Source organism: Pongo pygmaeus, chromosome 6 (genome assembly GCF_028885625.2).
Source record: "Pongo pygmaeus isolate AG05252 chromosome 6, NHGRI_mPonPyg2-v2.0_pri, whole genome shotgun sequence".
Classification (NCBI taxonomy): Eukaryota; Metazoa; Chordata; class Mammalia; order Primates; family Hominidae; genus Pongo; species Pongo pygmaeus.
In genome coordinates, this window is record NC_072379.2 from 4174033 (window position 1) to 4186736 (window position 12704).

At 52.6% G+C, this 12704-nt stretch overlaps 1 protein-coding gene across 4 annotated transcripts in view; it reads left to right on the plus strand.

Moving 5' to 3' along the window:
- The window catches only part of SDK1 (sidekick cell adhesion molecule 1), a 989261-nt gene that overhangs the window by 816896 nt on the left and 159661 nt on the right, over positions 1–12704 (plus strand). The window lies entirely within an intron of this gene.

The following is a 12704-nucleotide window of genomic DNA, read 5'->3' on the forward strand; positions in this document are numbered from 1 at the left end:
CTTGGTCAGGAAGCAGACAGCTCCTGTATGGCCAGGGGCTCTCAGGTTGCTGTGTTTGGTACAGTAACGTCCTGTATTTATTTATTACGTGGTTACCATCTTTGTCCTCCCAGGAACACAAGCTCAGTGAGAGCAGGGACTTTGTCTGAGCAGTGCCAGATCTCCCCTTGGCACCCAGAACAGGGCCTGCTGCATAGAAGGAAGGCATCGTGCCGGGAAGCGCCTGTGCGCAGGTGGACAGGGCATCGCACACACGCCATCCGGGACAGACATAGCCCAAGACAGACATATTGAGCCGCCCAAGGCCCAATAAAGTTTCCAACCTTGATTGACTTCACTGTCCACCTGGCCATCTGTTACCTCTGCAGGGAGAAATTCTAGTCTGCCCCATCTCCTGCAGGTTCATAAGCCAAATGCTTTTATCTCATCACTTCAAGATCTGGGGCTGGGGGTTTCTCATCACTACTTCTGTCCCCTCCTTCCCTCATTATGGATGGACGTGAGACCCGTCTGTGGCCGTTTGGATAAGTATCCGTCAGCATTTCGGTCGTAATAAACCCTGACTGTAGTTGAATTTGTTTTTCATAATGGGAGGAACAAGAGTGACATTACTTCTGAATAGTGAGTCGCACATGCACAGGAGACCTGTCATCGGCCCTAATGACGCCTTCCATAATCCCACGGTCATCTGGGTAAATTTGCAGAGACGAGCCTCATTTTTTGTTCTGGTGTAATGTCTCTGCCTAAGCGTTTAGGTGCTGGGGAGACAGGTGACAATGACATACATACTCAGAAATCTCAGACTGTTTCTTGGTTGCTCGACTGTCCATAATAACACCCTCACAGTGACTTTTCTCTCTTATTTCTCAACCAGCATACAAAATCTGTATGAGATGAATGGTGGAAAAGGGGCCTTTTTGTTCATTCGTCTATCAGATCCGTTGAGGTCCTATTATGGGACCTTTAAAACTACCACAGGAGAGGAAAATACTGCAGCATAAGTGACAGCTCAAGTGGGACCGAAGGAAGTGTTTTACCACAGATGTCATTTTCGAAAAGTAGAGGTCAACGTATATATAAATCACAACCGTCAAACCAAATTAAATTTTATGAGACTCATATTTCCCCGTTCTTTCCGAGGACCATTCCCTGCTCTGATTCCTTCATCCTAATTCTCTTGTTGGATTTTTTTAGATTTGCCTGTGTGTTTCATTTTTCCAGCCATTAGGTTTTATATTTCTTTCCTTCGTTCGTCCGTTCACCCGGCAAACATTTATTAAGCACCTACTGTTTTATAGATTTTATTGTTCCAGGTATCATGCTACATATTAGATTACTAAGGTGAAAACCTTTTAGTTTCTCTCTCCAAGAATTCACAATTTTCAGGAGGAGGGATGTGGGAGGGAGGATGGAAATGTAGTCGGTTTTTTGTTTTTTTTTTGTTTTGAGATAGGGTCTCGCTCTGTCACCCAGGCTGGAGTACAGTGGCACAATCTTGGCTCACTGCAGCCTCAACCTCTTAGGCTCAAACAATTCTCCCACTTCAGCTTCCTGAGTAGCTGGGATTACAGGAGCACACCACCATGCCCTTTTTTTTTTTTTTTTTTGGTAGAGATGGGGTCTCCCTATGTGGCCCTGGCTGGTCTCAAATTCCTGAGCTCAAGCGATCCTCCTGCCCCAGCCTCCCAAAGTGCTGGGATTACAGGTGTGAGCCGCTGTGCCCAGCCACAATGTAGTCTAAATTTTGGTACACATGAGACTTGTGAGAATTGTTGTAATGATCTATGGCCAGGGGAGTATGTGAAAGCAAGTGAGTGAGCAGGGTCAGCCAGGAAGGCTCTGCAGAGGAGGTGAGACTCACGTTGGACCTTGAAGGGGACGCAGTCTTTCGATGGGAAGGAAGACATTCCAGGCACAGAGAAGAGAGGAATGAAAGGCTCAGAGTTAGAAAGTTGCACAGCACCTGTCGTTTTAAAGTGTAGATCTTACTTTTATTCGGGAACGGTGATGCCAACAGATCGAGAGACAGATGGCGTTGGAAAAACGGCTTGTTGCTGAGAGATCCCAAGGGGAGGGGGCAGGGAACGCCACGCAGGGCCACGTGCGGAAGCACCGGGTGGGTCAGGAGGCAGAGGAGGAGGGGACTGTGGAAGGAGCCTCTGCTGTGGCTTCTGAGGGAAGGGCCTAGCCTGGCAAGGTTAGGACTGGCTGGTGTCACAGTCTCAGCGGGCTCCGGGGTTGGGGGCTGTTCCTGCTATCAGATGCCCAGCCCCAGTGACAGGACAGGGGCATGAAGCCCTGAGTGTGAGCGCTCACAGAGGACGACGTGGGACTGGGCTCTAGGTACAAAAGGTACTACCTCCAGGTGAGCTGCTTGCTGTCTCTGGGAACTGGCTCACCCTGGGAGGGCCATCTCTCCAGGGCCAGCCAGGCCCAGGTGTGCCAGGTCCAGTGGAAGTGGTGGCTAATGCACCATGGGCAGGGCCAAGCAGGCACAGAGTGGGGCGTGTGTGAGCGGGATGTGATGGGAGATGGCCCAAGGGGAGCCGCAGCTGGTGGGAAAGGCCGTGCTTGGGGGCTGGCTTGTTTTTGTCTAAAAGCACCACTAAGAAACCATGGCTGCTGGTCACCGAGCTCGCTGGCATGTGCCAGAGTGTCCGGGGCTGACCTCGTCCCACTGGGGGCTCTTGACAACCCTTTAGGGTGACCATTGTGGTCCTCGCTATGTGGACAAGAAGTCTGAGGAGCTCAGTGTCTCTCGGACATAGGCCCAGCCAGGCCTCATGCCCCAGAGATTTTGGCCGAGGAGCCGCTGCTGCTCTCCTCACGCCCCTTCCTGGGCAATGGAGCAGAAGTCCTCACCAGCCTTTCAGGAACTTAGAAATATTAGCAGGGAATCACCCAGCGTGTGGCACAGGGAGCATCGACATCCCTGTTTCCCCTTGAGAGGGGTCGGATCTGATGGGAGGGAGGGACAGATGTGAATGGGGAGGTTGCAGGGTTCAGCTCAGACAGGGCCCTGGGCTCCTAGGGCAGGGGCCATGGGGGCAGAGATGGTCTCCAGGAGAAGGGCTTTATGGAGGAGCTGGTTCCTTCAGGACATGGGGTTGGGCGGGAAGGCTGTTTCGGGGGGCACACCTGGGAAATGTGAACAAACTGGCCAGAATGCAGAGGACACATGGGGAGCTAAGGCAGGCACCAGGCGCTGTGGACCGAGTGTGCCCCCAGTTCCTGTGCTGAAATCCTTACCCCCAAGGTGAGGGTGTCAGCAGGACTTTAGGAGGGGATGGGGTCATGGGGAGGAGCCCTCACCAATGCGATGAGTGCCCCTCTCCTTCCACCACGTCAGGACACAGGGGCATTTGGCCGTCCCCAACCTGGAAGGGCGTCCTCACCGGGACCCACCCAGGCTGACCCCCTGGTCCCTTCAGCCCCAGCGCTGTGAGGAAATGAACTCCCATTGCTTGTAAGCTGCCCGGTGTGTGGCAGGTCATCACAGTCCCCTAGTGGGAAAGGGGAGTAGGAGGGCACCAGGCACCCCTGGGCCTGGAGAGGGAGACTGGACTGCTCAGCACAGCAAGAGCCGTGAATTGGAGTTGGGTGAGATGGATGAGCTGGGGGCCTGTGGGTTAACAGGGACCCCAGACTCATCTGCCTCTCCTTCCCTGTGGCTGTGAGCCCCGAGGCCCAGAACACCCTGAGGCCTGCCCCAGGCGTAACACTGCAGGGTGCGTGACGGGGGAAGGGAGGCCTACATGGAGGTGCACATAGGGGTCTCCTTTAGGCCTGTGCTCTCCGCACTGGTTGCCAGAGAAGCCGCCTTGCCTGGGGCCGGAAAACCAACAGCTGGGCAGCCCTGACCCTTTGGTTGGTTTGTTTTAAGGTAGCAAGGACACTGCTTTTTTTTTTTTTTTTTTTTTTTGAGACGGAGTCTCACTGTGTCACCCAGACTGGAGTGCAGTGGCGCGATGTCGGATCACTGCAAGCTCCGCCTCCCGGATTCACGCCATTCTCCTGTCTCAGCCTCCTGAGTAGCTGGGACTACAGGCGCCCGCCACCACGCCCGGCTAATTTTTTCTATTTTTAGTAGAGATGGGGTTTCACCATGTTAGCCAGGATGGTCTCAATCTCCTGACCTCATGATCCGCCTGCCTCGGCCTCCCAAAGTTCTGGGATTACAGGCATGAGCCGCCTTGCCCGGCTGACACTTGCATTTTTTTTTTTTTTTTTTTTTTTTTGAGACAGAGTCTTGCTCTGTCACCCAGGCTGGAGTGCAGTGGCGCGATCTCCGCTCACCACAAGCTCCGCCTCCTGGGTTCACGCCGTTCTCCTGCCTCAGCTTCCCCAGTAGCCGGGACTACAGGCGCCTGCCACCACACCCAGCTAATTTTTTGTATTTTTAGTAGAGACGGGGTTTCACCGTGTTAGCCAGGATGGTCTCCATCTCCTGACCTGGTGATCTGCCCACCTCGGCCTCCCGGGCCAGCCGAAAAACTTGCATTTTTTAAAACTCACTAATCTATCAAAATAGTTCAAGCAAGAGGTTGGGAGCTTCTAAATCAGGGTCCTACCACTGAAATCAAGCAAATGTAAGAGAGGCTGTGGAGGAGACCCCACCACGCGCAGCAGGGGAGGGGGGCAGAAGGAGCACTGACCCTCAATGACAGAGGACGATGGTGTCATGACCAGGAAGATCGTGGTTCTGGGGTGAGGCTGTCACATGTGAGCTGCTGGAGCTCAGAAGCATCTGCCTGTGGTCGGTAGGAAGCAGGTCCCGCACCCAGGTCTCTGTCTCCTTGTGGAGGGACAGGAAGAGCCCCAGGAAGGAGGCCTTGCAAGAGAGAGGAAAGAGGAGGCAAGGACAGACTCAGGAAGGGCTTCATTTGGGGTTGCTGGGACAGAGAAGGGGCCAGATGAGGAGTGGAGGGAGAGCGAGAGAGCCAGCACCCTGGGAACCCAAGCGTGGAGCTCAGGATCGGGGGACAAAACCCGTCACTCCACAGCCCTTCTGAAGATCCAAAGAATATTAAACAGTAAAGACAAAACAATGACAACCCAGAAAGACAGAGGTCCCAAGGGAAGGGCTGGGAATCTAGAGCTGGGCTGGTTCAAAGCCTGAAGCCTCCTTGGGAGTGAAGATAAATGCAGCACATCGTCGAGTCCCCTGCCGGCTCATCGGGTGTGCAAACGCTGCGATTTGTTTGAGGGAACTGGCCTCTGGGACTTCCTGGGCCTTCCTGGTTTCCTGTGCCTTTGCCAGAAGCATCCATCTGTCCCTCCCTCCACAGGCGCCCTCCAGCCGCCTCCTCTCGGGAGCTTTCATCTGGCTGTGGTGGGCACGGGGAGCAGCCCTCAGAAGCAGGAGTACTCGGTATCTGTGGAAGTTGCTAGACGTGCAAGTTTTCCTGCTGACACCAGAGTTTCAGCCGGGCAGAGTGCGCCTGGCTTGGCAGCTTTCCATGGAAGGGGTTCTGGAGCGTCTTTTTCTCCTCCTCTTAGCTCTGGATGGAGAGGGGCTGCCTTCTCGCGTCCCTCCGCCCCTCCCCACACGCAGCTGCACCTTGTCTGCTTCCTCTCCATGTGCAAAATTACCTTTGGGATGAGGTTAATGACTGTCCTCTGAGCAGCCATTGACCCTGGCCTCTGGAGTGCTGAGCTCATCATGGCCACCAGAGCCTCCCAGCAGGGGTGTTCCTGGTCCTGCCCAGCCCACCACTTTCCACCAGTTTTCCCAGAGGCCAGATCTCATGTGCACAAACAGACCAAGCTTCCTGGCCCGCTGGCACCAAACCCCAGCCAGACCTGGGAGTGGGCAAGCCGGGGGTGCGTGGCGGGTGGCAGCATCCCCGTGGGTATAACAGACAGACAGCGCCCCTAATGGGCCTGAAGGACCACCCCTACCGGGTGGCATTTGAAATAGATGCCATTTCTGCCTTTGTCCGAAGTATCGTAAAGTACTGTTTATTAGCCTTAAAAAAAGTTAAAAAAAAAAAAAAAAAAAAAGCCCTTCAAAATCCCAGCTCCCCCACAGAGTTTTTTTTTCTTTTTTTTTTTTGAGACAGAGTCTCGCTGTGTTACCCAGGCTGGAGTGCAGTGGCGCGATCTCGGCTCACGGCAAGCTCCGCTTCCCAGGCTCATGCCATTCTCCTGCCTCAGCCTCCGGAGTAGCTGAGACTACAGGCGCCCGCCACCACGTCCAGAGAATTTTTTGTATTTTTGTTGGAGACTGGGTTTCACCATGTTAGCCAGGATGGTCTCAATCTCCTGACCTCGTGATCCGCCTGCTTCGGCCTCCCAAAGTGCTGGGATTACAGGCGTGAGCCACCGCGCCCGACCCCCCACAGAGCTTTGATTTGTTTTATCTTTAAAGAATTCTGCCTCCCTCTACATCAGCACATTGTTAGTGAGCACCCAGTTGCTTCTAGAACATTCTGTCTTGGCCTTGAAATCTAACTAGAGAGCCAGAGGAGCCCAGCCAGGGTTAAAGAACTCCTGTCTGTCACGAAAAAGAGTCCTGGTCTTTCCAGACAAAAATGTAAAGCTTTTATTATAGAAATTTCAGTTTCTCCCCTAGAGGTTGCTAAGTAAAGTTACATTTTTGGTGATCATCTATTTTGGAGCTCCGTGTAAAGCAACCCATTTTCAGTACTGATTTTTAAATCAATTTGCATGTTCATTTGTAAATTCATTCATGCGTTAAGCACCAAGTTGAGGCTGGACCCTGCAAGAGATGCTGGAGGTGCAGGGATGGGTGAGACCCTGGCCTTGCCTCAGGGCGGGTCCACAAGCAGCCAGAAGTGATGACACAGCATGGTGAGAGGACTCAGAAGCTGAGGAGAAAGAGTCAGTGCCGTGCGGGTGGTGCACTCCAGCAGGGCTTGCCACACTTTTTCTGTAAAGGTCCCAATAGTGAATACTTTAGGCTTTCCAGGTCAGACGCTCTCTGTTACACCTCTGCAGTTCTGCTGCAAAAGCATGAAAGTAGCCAGCAGCCACACAAACCAGTGAGTGTGGCTGTGTTCCAATAAAACTTTATTTACAAAAACAGGAAGTGGGCCAGATTCGACCCCTGGGCCAGAGTTTGCTGACTGCAGTACTAGAGCCCTGCTTGTTTGTTTTTGAGACGGGGTCTCTCTCTGTGGCCCATGCTGGAGTGCAGTTGCATAATCACCACTCACTGCAGCCTAGACCCTCAGAGCTCAAGCGATCCTCCTGCCTCAGCCTCCAGATTAGCTGGGACTACGGGCATGCACCACCACACCTAGCTAGATTTTGTATTTTTTATAGAGATGGGGTCTCACCATGTTGCCCAGGCTGGTCTCAAAGTCCTGGACTCAAGCAAACCTCCAGCTTTGGCCTCCTACAGTGGTGGGATTATAGGCATAAGCCACTGAACCTGGCCTAGAGCCTGCTTTAATAAACCTGCTAGGGGCCATCACATTAAAGAAGGTAATTGTGTTTGACTTACTGTTTGTTGATTTGGCCCAGACTCTGTGAATTTAGATGCTACCTCGTAGAAGATTATAAGTTGCAAAGCCAGAGGTCGCGGTTATATTGCTCTCATAGCCGGTTTTATTTCTAACTTTTTGATCTTATTGAGCATTCTTTCTTTCATTCGCTCTGCCTACTTTGATATATATTCCCCTCTGAACCAGTTTTACCATCCTACTAGTTCCTCATTAATGAGCGAAATAAATCTTTGACACATACTATGTATTTGTATGAGAATTTGTATGTATGTATGTATGTATGTATTTATTTATTTTTGAGGCAGGGTCTCGCTCTGTCATACAGGCTGGAGTGCAGTGGTGTGATCATAGCTACTGCAGCCTTGACATCCTGGACTCTAATGATCCCCCTGCATCAGCCTCCTGAGTAGCTGGAACTACAGGCTGTGCCACCATGCCTGGCTAATTTTTTTTAAAATTATTTTGTAGAGATGGGGTCTCCCTCTGTTGCCCAGGCCTATTTTGAACTCCTGGGCTCAAGAGATCCTCCTGCCATGTCTCCCAGGAGTTGTGTTTTTATTTATTTATTTATTTATTTATTCTTTTGAGATGAAGTCTGACTCTGTCACCCAGGCTGGAGTGGAGCGGCACAGTCTCAGCTCACAGCAACCTCCACCTCCCAAGTTCAAGCAATTCTCCTGCCTCAGCCTCCCAAGTAGCTGGGATTACAGGCACGTGCCACCATGCCCAGCTAATTTTTGTATTTTTAGCAGAGACGGGGTTTCACCATGTTAGCCAGGCTGGTCTTGAGCTCCTGACCTCCGGTGATCAACTTGCCTCGGTCTCCCAAAGTGCTGGGATTACAGGTGTGAGCCACCATGCCTGGCCGGGAGTTATGTTTTTTGTTTTTTGTTTGTTCATTTGTTTGTTTGTTTTAGATGGACTTTCACTCTATCACCAGGCTGGAGCGCAGTGGCGTGATCTCAGCTCACTGCAACCTCCACCCCCCTGGTTCAAGCAATTCTCCTGCCTCAGCCTCCTGAGTAGCTGGGACTACAGGCACGTGCCACCACACCCAGCCAATTTTTGTATTTTTAGTAAAGACGGGGTTTCACCATGTTGGCCAGGCTGGTCTTGATCTCTTGACCTCGTGATCCACCCACCTCAGCCTCCCAAAGTGCTGGGATCACAGGCATGAGCCACCACACCCGGCCTGGGAGTTGTGTTTTTAAATGAATGCTTTGATGATGATCTGCACTGTGCTGGGGGTACACTGAAGAGGATATGGGAGCACAGAATTAGGACATAGATTCTGGCAGCCTGGCGGGGGCAGTGAGAGGCTGAGAGGGATGCTGTTCAGAGGCTTCCCAAAGGCCCGGATGCTCTCCAGGTTCCAAAGGAGTCAGCCAGTTGCAGAGAGGAGGGGTGGAAGGAGCAGACACACTCTGAGAGGGGGAAGAGTGGTGCAGGGGGACAGGTGTTGGAGACTGCGTGATGCCTCCAGGTAATGACAAACCGCGGCTGCAGGAGGAAGTGCACGCAGAGCCTAATGGAGCCATGTGGCACCTGCCTGGGTTCACCAATCATTTGGCACCTGTTCCAATCAACATCTTTCAAAAAGGGAGACCAGGCACTGGGCGGGAAGGGCAGGGGAGTTTGACCTTGGCTGCCACCTTCAGTGGTCCGCCCTTGTCCCAGTCCATTAATCCTGGCCCTGAAACTGTTTTATGCTGAGCAAAACGACAGCCCTGTAGATAACCAGACACTCGCTGCTCAGAAGGCAGGTGAGGGGTCATCTCATGGAGAATGGCCACAGGGCCTAGGAATGGCTTCCTCCTCAGGCTCTCCTGGCGGGAAAGGATGAAGTGAAGTGGAGATCGGCTGCCCCACTGGCCCCCGTTTCTTTTTTTTTTTTTTTTTTTCCTTTTTGAGACGGAGTCTCTGTCGCCCAGGCTGGAGTGCAGTGGTGCAATCTGGGCTCACTGCAAGCTCTGCCTCCCAGGTTCACGCCATTCTGCTGCCTCAGCCTCCTGAGTAGCTGGGACTACAGGTTCCCGCCACCACGCCTGGCTAATTTTTTGTATTTTTAGTAGAGACAGGGTTTCATCATGTTGGCCAGGATGGTCTCAATCTCCTGACCTCGTGATCCGCCCACCTCGACCTCCCAAAGTGCTGGGATTACAGGCATGAGCCACGCGCCCGGCCGGCCCCCGTTTCTGACTGTGCAGTGGTTTCCCAGCATCTGTGCAGAGGGAGCAACAGGTCGGTGTCCTCAGAGAAACCCCATGAGCCTGGCTGTCTCTTGCTGCGCTTTCCCCAACTCTCCTGCTCTCTCAATGCCGTGCGTGCCTTTCTCTCCCGGGCAGCCTCCTGGGCCTGGTTCTCTTTCGTTCCTCTTGGTCATGGGGGTGGAACAGCCCTGAATCCCAGAGCCGCTGCCCTGACCACTGCTGACCCCGCAGCAGCCCCTGTGGCCGAGAGCCTGCCCTGAGTGCCCAGTGCCTGAACAGGATGAGGGAGCCCACAGGGTCAGGAAGCCCCCAGGCCTCAGGTGAATGCTTCTGGGGCCAGGAAAGCAGCCAGACAGACTGAGTCCATACATGCCGAGCATCCAGGCCAGAGGAGGGCAGGGAGCTCTAGGCAGAGCCCCCACCCAGGACCCCAGTGTTCCTCAGTCTTGTTTATTTCTCCCTCAGGCAACCGAAAACACACATCCAGGGTGGGGAGGGTGGGACTGCAGGGGCCAACCAGAGGAAGGAGACTTGGAGTCGCTTAGCAAAGGTGAGCGAGTGTCTGCAGTGCAGCTTGGGGTCTTGGAAAGTAAGTTGAACCTGCCAGACATCTGTTTCCCCCTCACACATGCACAGACCAGGCAAGGACCCGGAAGGCAGGAGGTTGCCGGGCAAATCACCCACCGGTCACTTGGCACTGTGAGCTACGCACGTGAGTCACATATGCCCTGACTGCTGGCTCTTTCTTTAGCGCTTATGTGTGATTGATAAATAAAAGATGCTAAATTGACGACCTGAAATGGAAGTCATCCCTTTTTTTTCCTTTCTTCCCTTTTTTTTAAAACAAACAAACAAACAAGCAAAACGTATTTTCCATGAAATCGCCCAGTGCTTTGGTTTAACACCCAAAGGATTGGTTTCACTAAAAGGAGCCCACCTAAGTCACCGAGGACTCTGAAACCGCTAAACCATGCCACGGGGCCAGCATTCAACAGGGAGGCACTTTGCACCCAGTAAAATCCAACTGAAAAAATGTGGGGCTTAGTCCTCCCCACCCCCCAGTATCTGGTCCCAGCCCACCCACAACCCCCATCTCCTCCCCTGAGACACCGCCCAGGCAGCTGGGGGCCTCCCACGGAAGCCTGAGCAGCTCATCTTGCTTGTCCTTCCCTCTGTGCTGTGGTGCGTGTTCTCCATGACCTGGAGGCCTGTAAGGTGTCTTGAGCTGTGCTGATGTGTGACAAACATTTGGTGACCTTGAATGAGTCACTCTTTTTCTGGGCCTCAGCTTCTTTCAGCGAAACATGGGCTGGAATAATATCCTCCAGCTTCCTAGCTTATGGGTCGGCCCATTCATGCATCAGTTGCACAGATAAATATTGCACGGCCCCTCTCCACTAGACACTGTGCCGGGGCCAGAGCTTTCAAGCCGACCTGAGTGAGCTCCCCTGAGATCCCCGGATCCTGAAGTTCATTCTCTTTTGCCCATTAGGATTGGATGGCTCCAGTCTCAGCATTCTGCTCCTGGGTCCCTTCCCTCTTCACAGAAACGATGGAGAGGGGTGGCTGCCATGGGCCCTGATGGGGGAGAGGGAGGCCTCAGTCCTGTCTGACTCGAGAGCTAGTCCAACCCCAGGTTCGCCTAGACCGTTCCCTTCTCCAAGATGAGTGTTCTGTGGAACCTTAATCTATCCGCATAACTCTTGTTTTCTGTGTCTCTGAAGTGAGGATTTGTGGGTTTCGATGGCTACTCCAGTGCTTAGAACTGGCTCACTTTGGCTGAAGTGAGGATTTGAGGGTTTCGATGGCTACCCCAGTGCTGAGAACTGGCTCACTTTGGTGCCAGGGGACTTGCCCCCTTCGCCTCTGGCTGTGCAAGCTGCACAGTCTTTTCCTAATTACACCACCTTGTGGTTTTGCCGACTTCCGGGCTGTTCATTATCTACGCTGACCTCCAGCTCGTTCTCTACCAAATGTTTTTGGCCAGTCATTCTACATTTCATTTTACTGTTTCTTTTTTTCATTGAGGTGAAATTCACCTCACATAAAATTAACCATTTTAAAGAATACCATTCACAACTTAGTAGATTCCCAGTGCTATGCAACCACCACATCTGTCTAGTTCCAAAACATTTTTATCACTCCACAAAGAGACCTCATACTCAGTAGCAGTCACTTCCCATCCCCTCCTCTCCCCATCCCCTGGCAACCACCAACCTGCATTGTGTCTCAATGGATTGAAAGATCCTGGACATTTCATAAACTGGAATCATGCGGTGCATGGACTTTGGGTCAGGCTTCCTTAGCTTTGCATCAATCATGTTTTGAGATTTGTCCATGTGGTAGCAGGTGTGGGTGCTTTGTTCCTTTCTATGGCTGAATCCTGTTCCATGGTGCAGCGAGTCCTTTTGTTTATCCACTCAGTGCTGGGCATTTGCCTTGTTCACAGCTTTGGCTGTCGTGACTAGTGCACTAGGAGCATGCGCCTGCAGGTATTTGTTAAGACACCTGTTGTCTGTTCTCTTGGGTCAATGGCTGGGGGCGGAGTTGCTGGCTCATGCGGTGACTGTGTGTAACTTTTGGAGGAGCCACTGACCACGTGGATGTTTTCAGCTGAGAGCGTTGAGAGTTTTGCGTTTTGCCTTTCGAGTTCTCTAGGAAGCAAGCCACCAGCACGGCTGCTTAGACAGTCCCCTCTGCATCCGTGTCTCCAGTTTACCAAGGTCATTTTGAATTCTCCTGCCACCCTCCCAAGACTTGGCCACCCGCCAACTTGGTTTCCTCTGCACACTTAGTGAGCACGTTTCCTATCCCGCCATTTAAGCCACTTACGAAGTGTTAAATGCACCAGGCCCCAGACCAATCCCACTCCAGCAGCCAGTTTGTCCTGACATGCTCTCCATGCTTGCAGCCGGCCTTCTCTATGTCCCTTGGGTCCCCCAGAGAGCCACATGGCCACACAAGACCAGAGTGTGCTTGTGATGGGGCTGCAGAGATCTCCAAAGATGAGCTCCAGGGCTCTCCT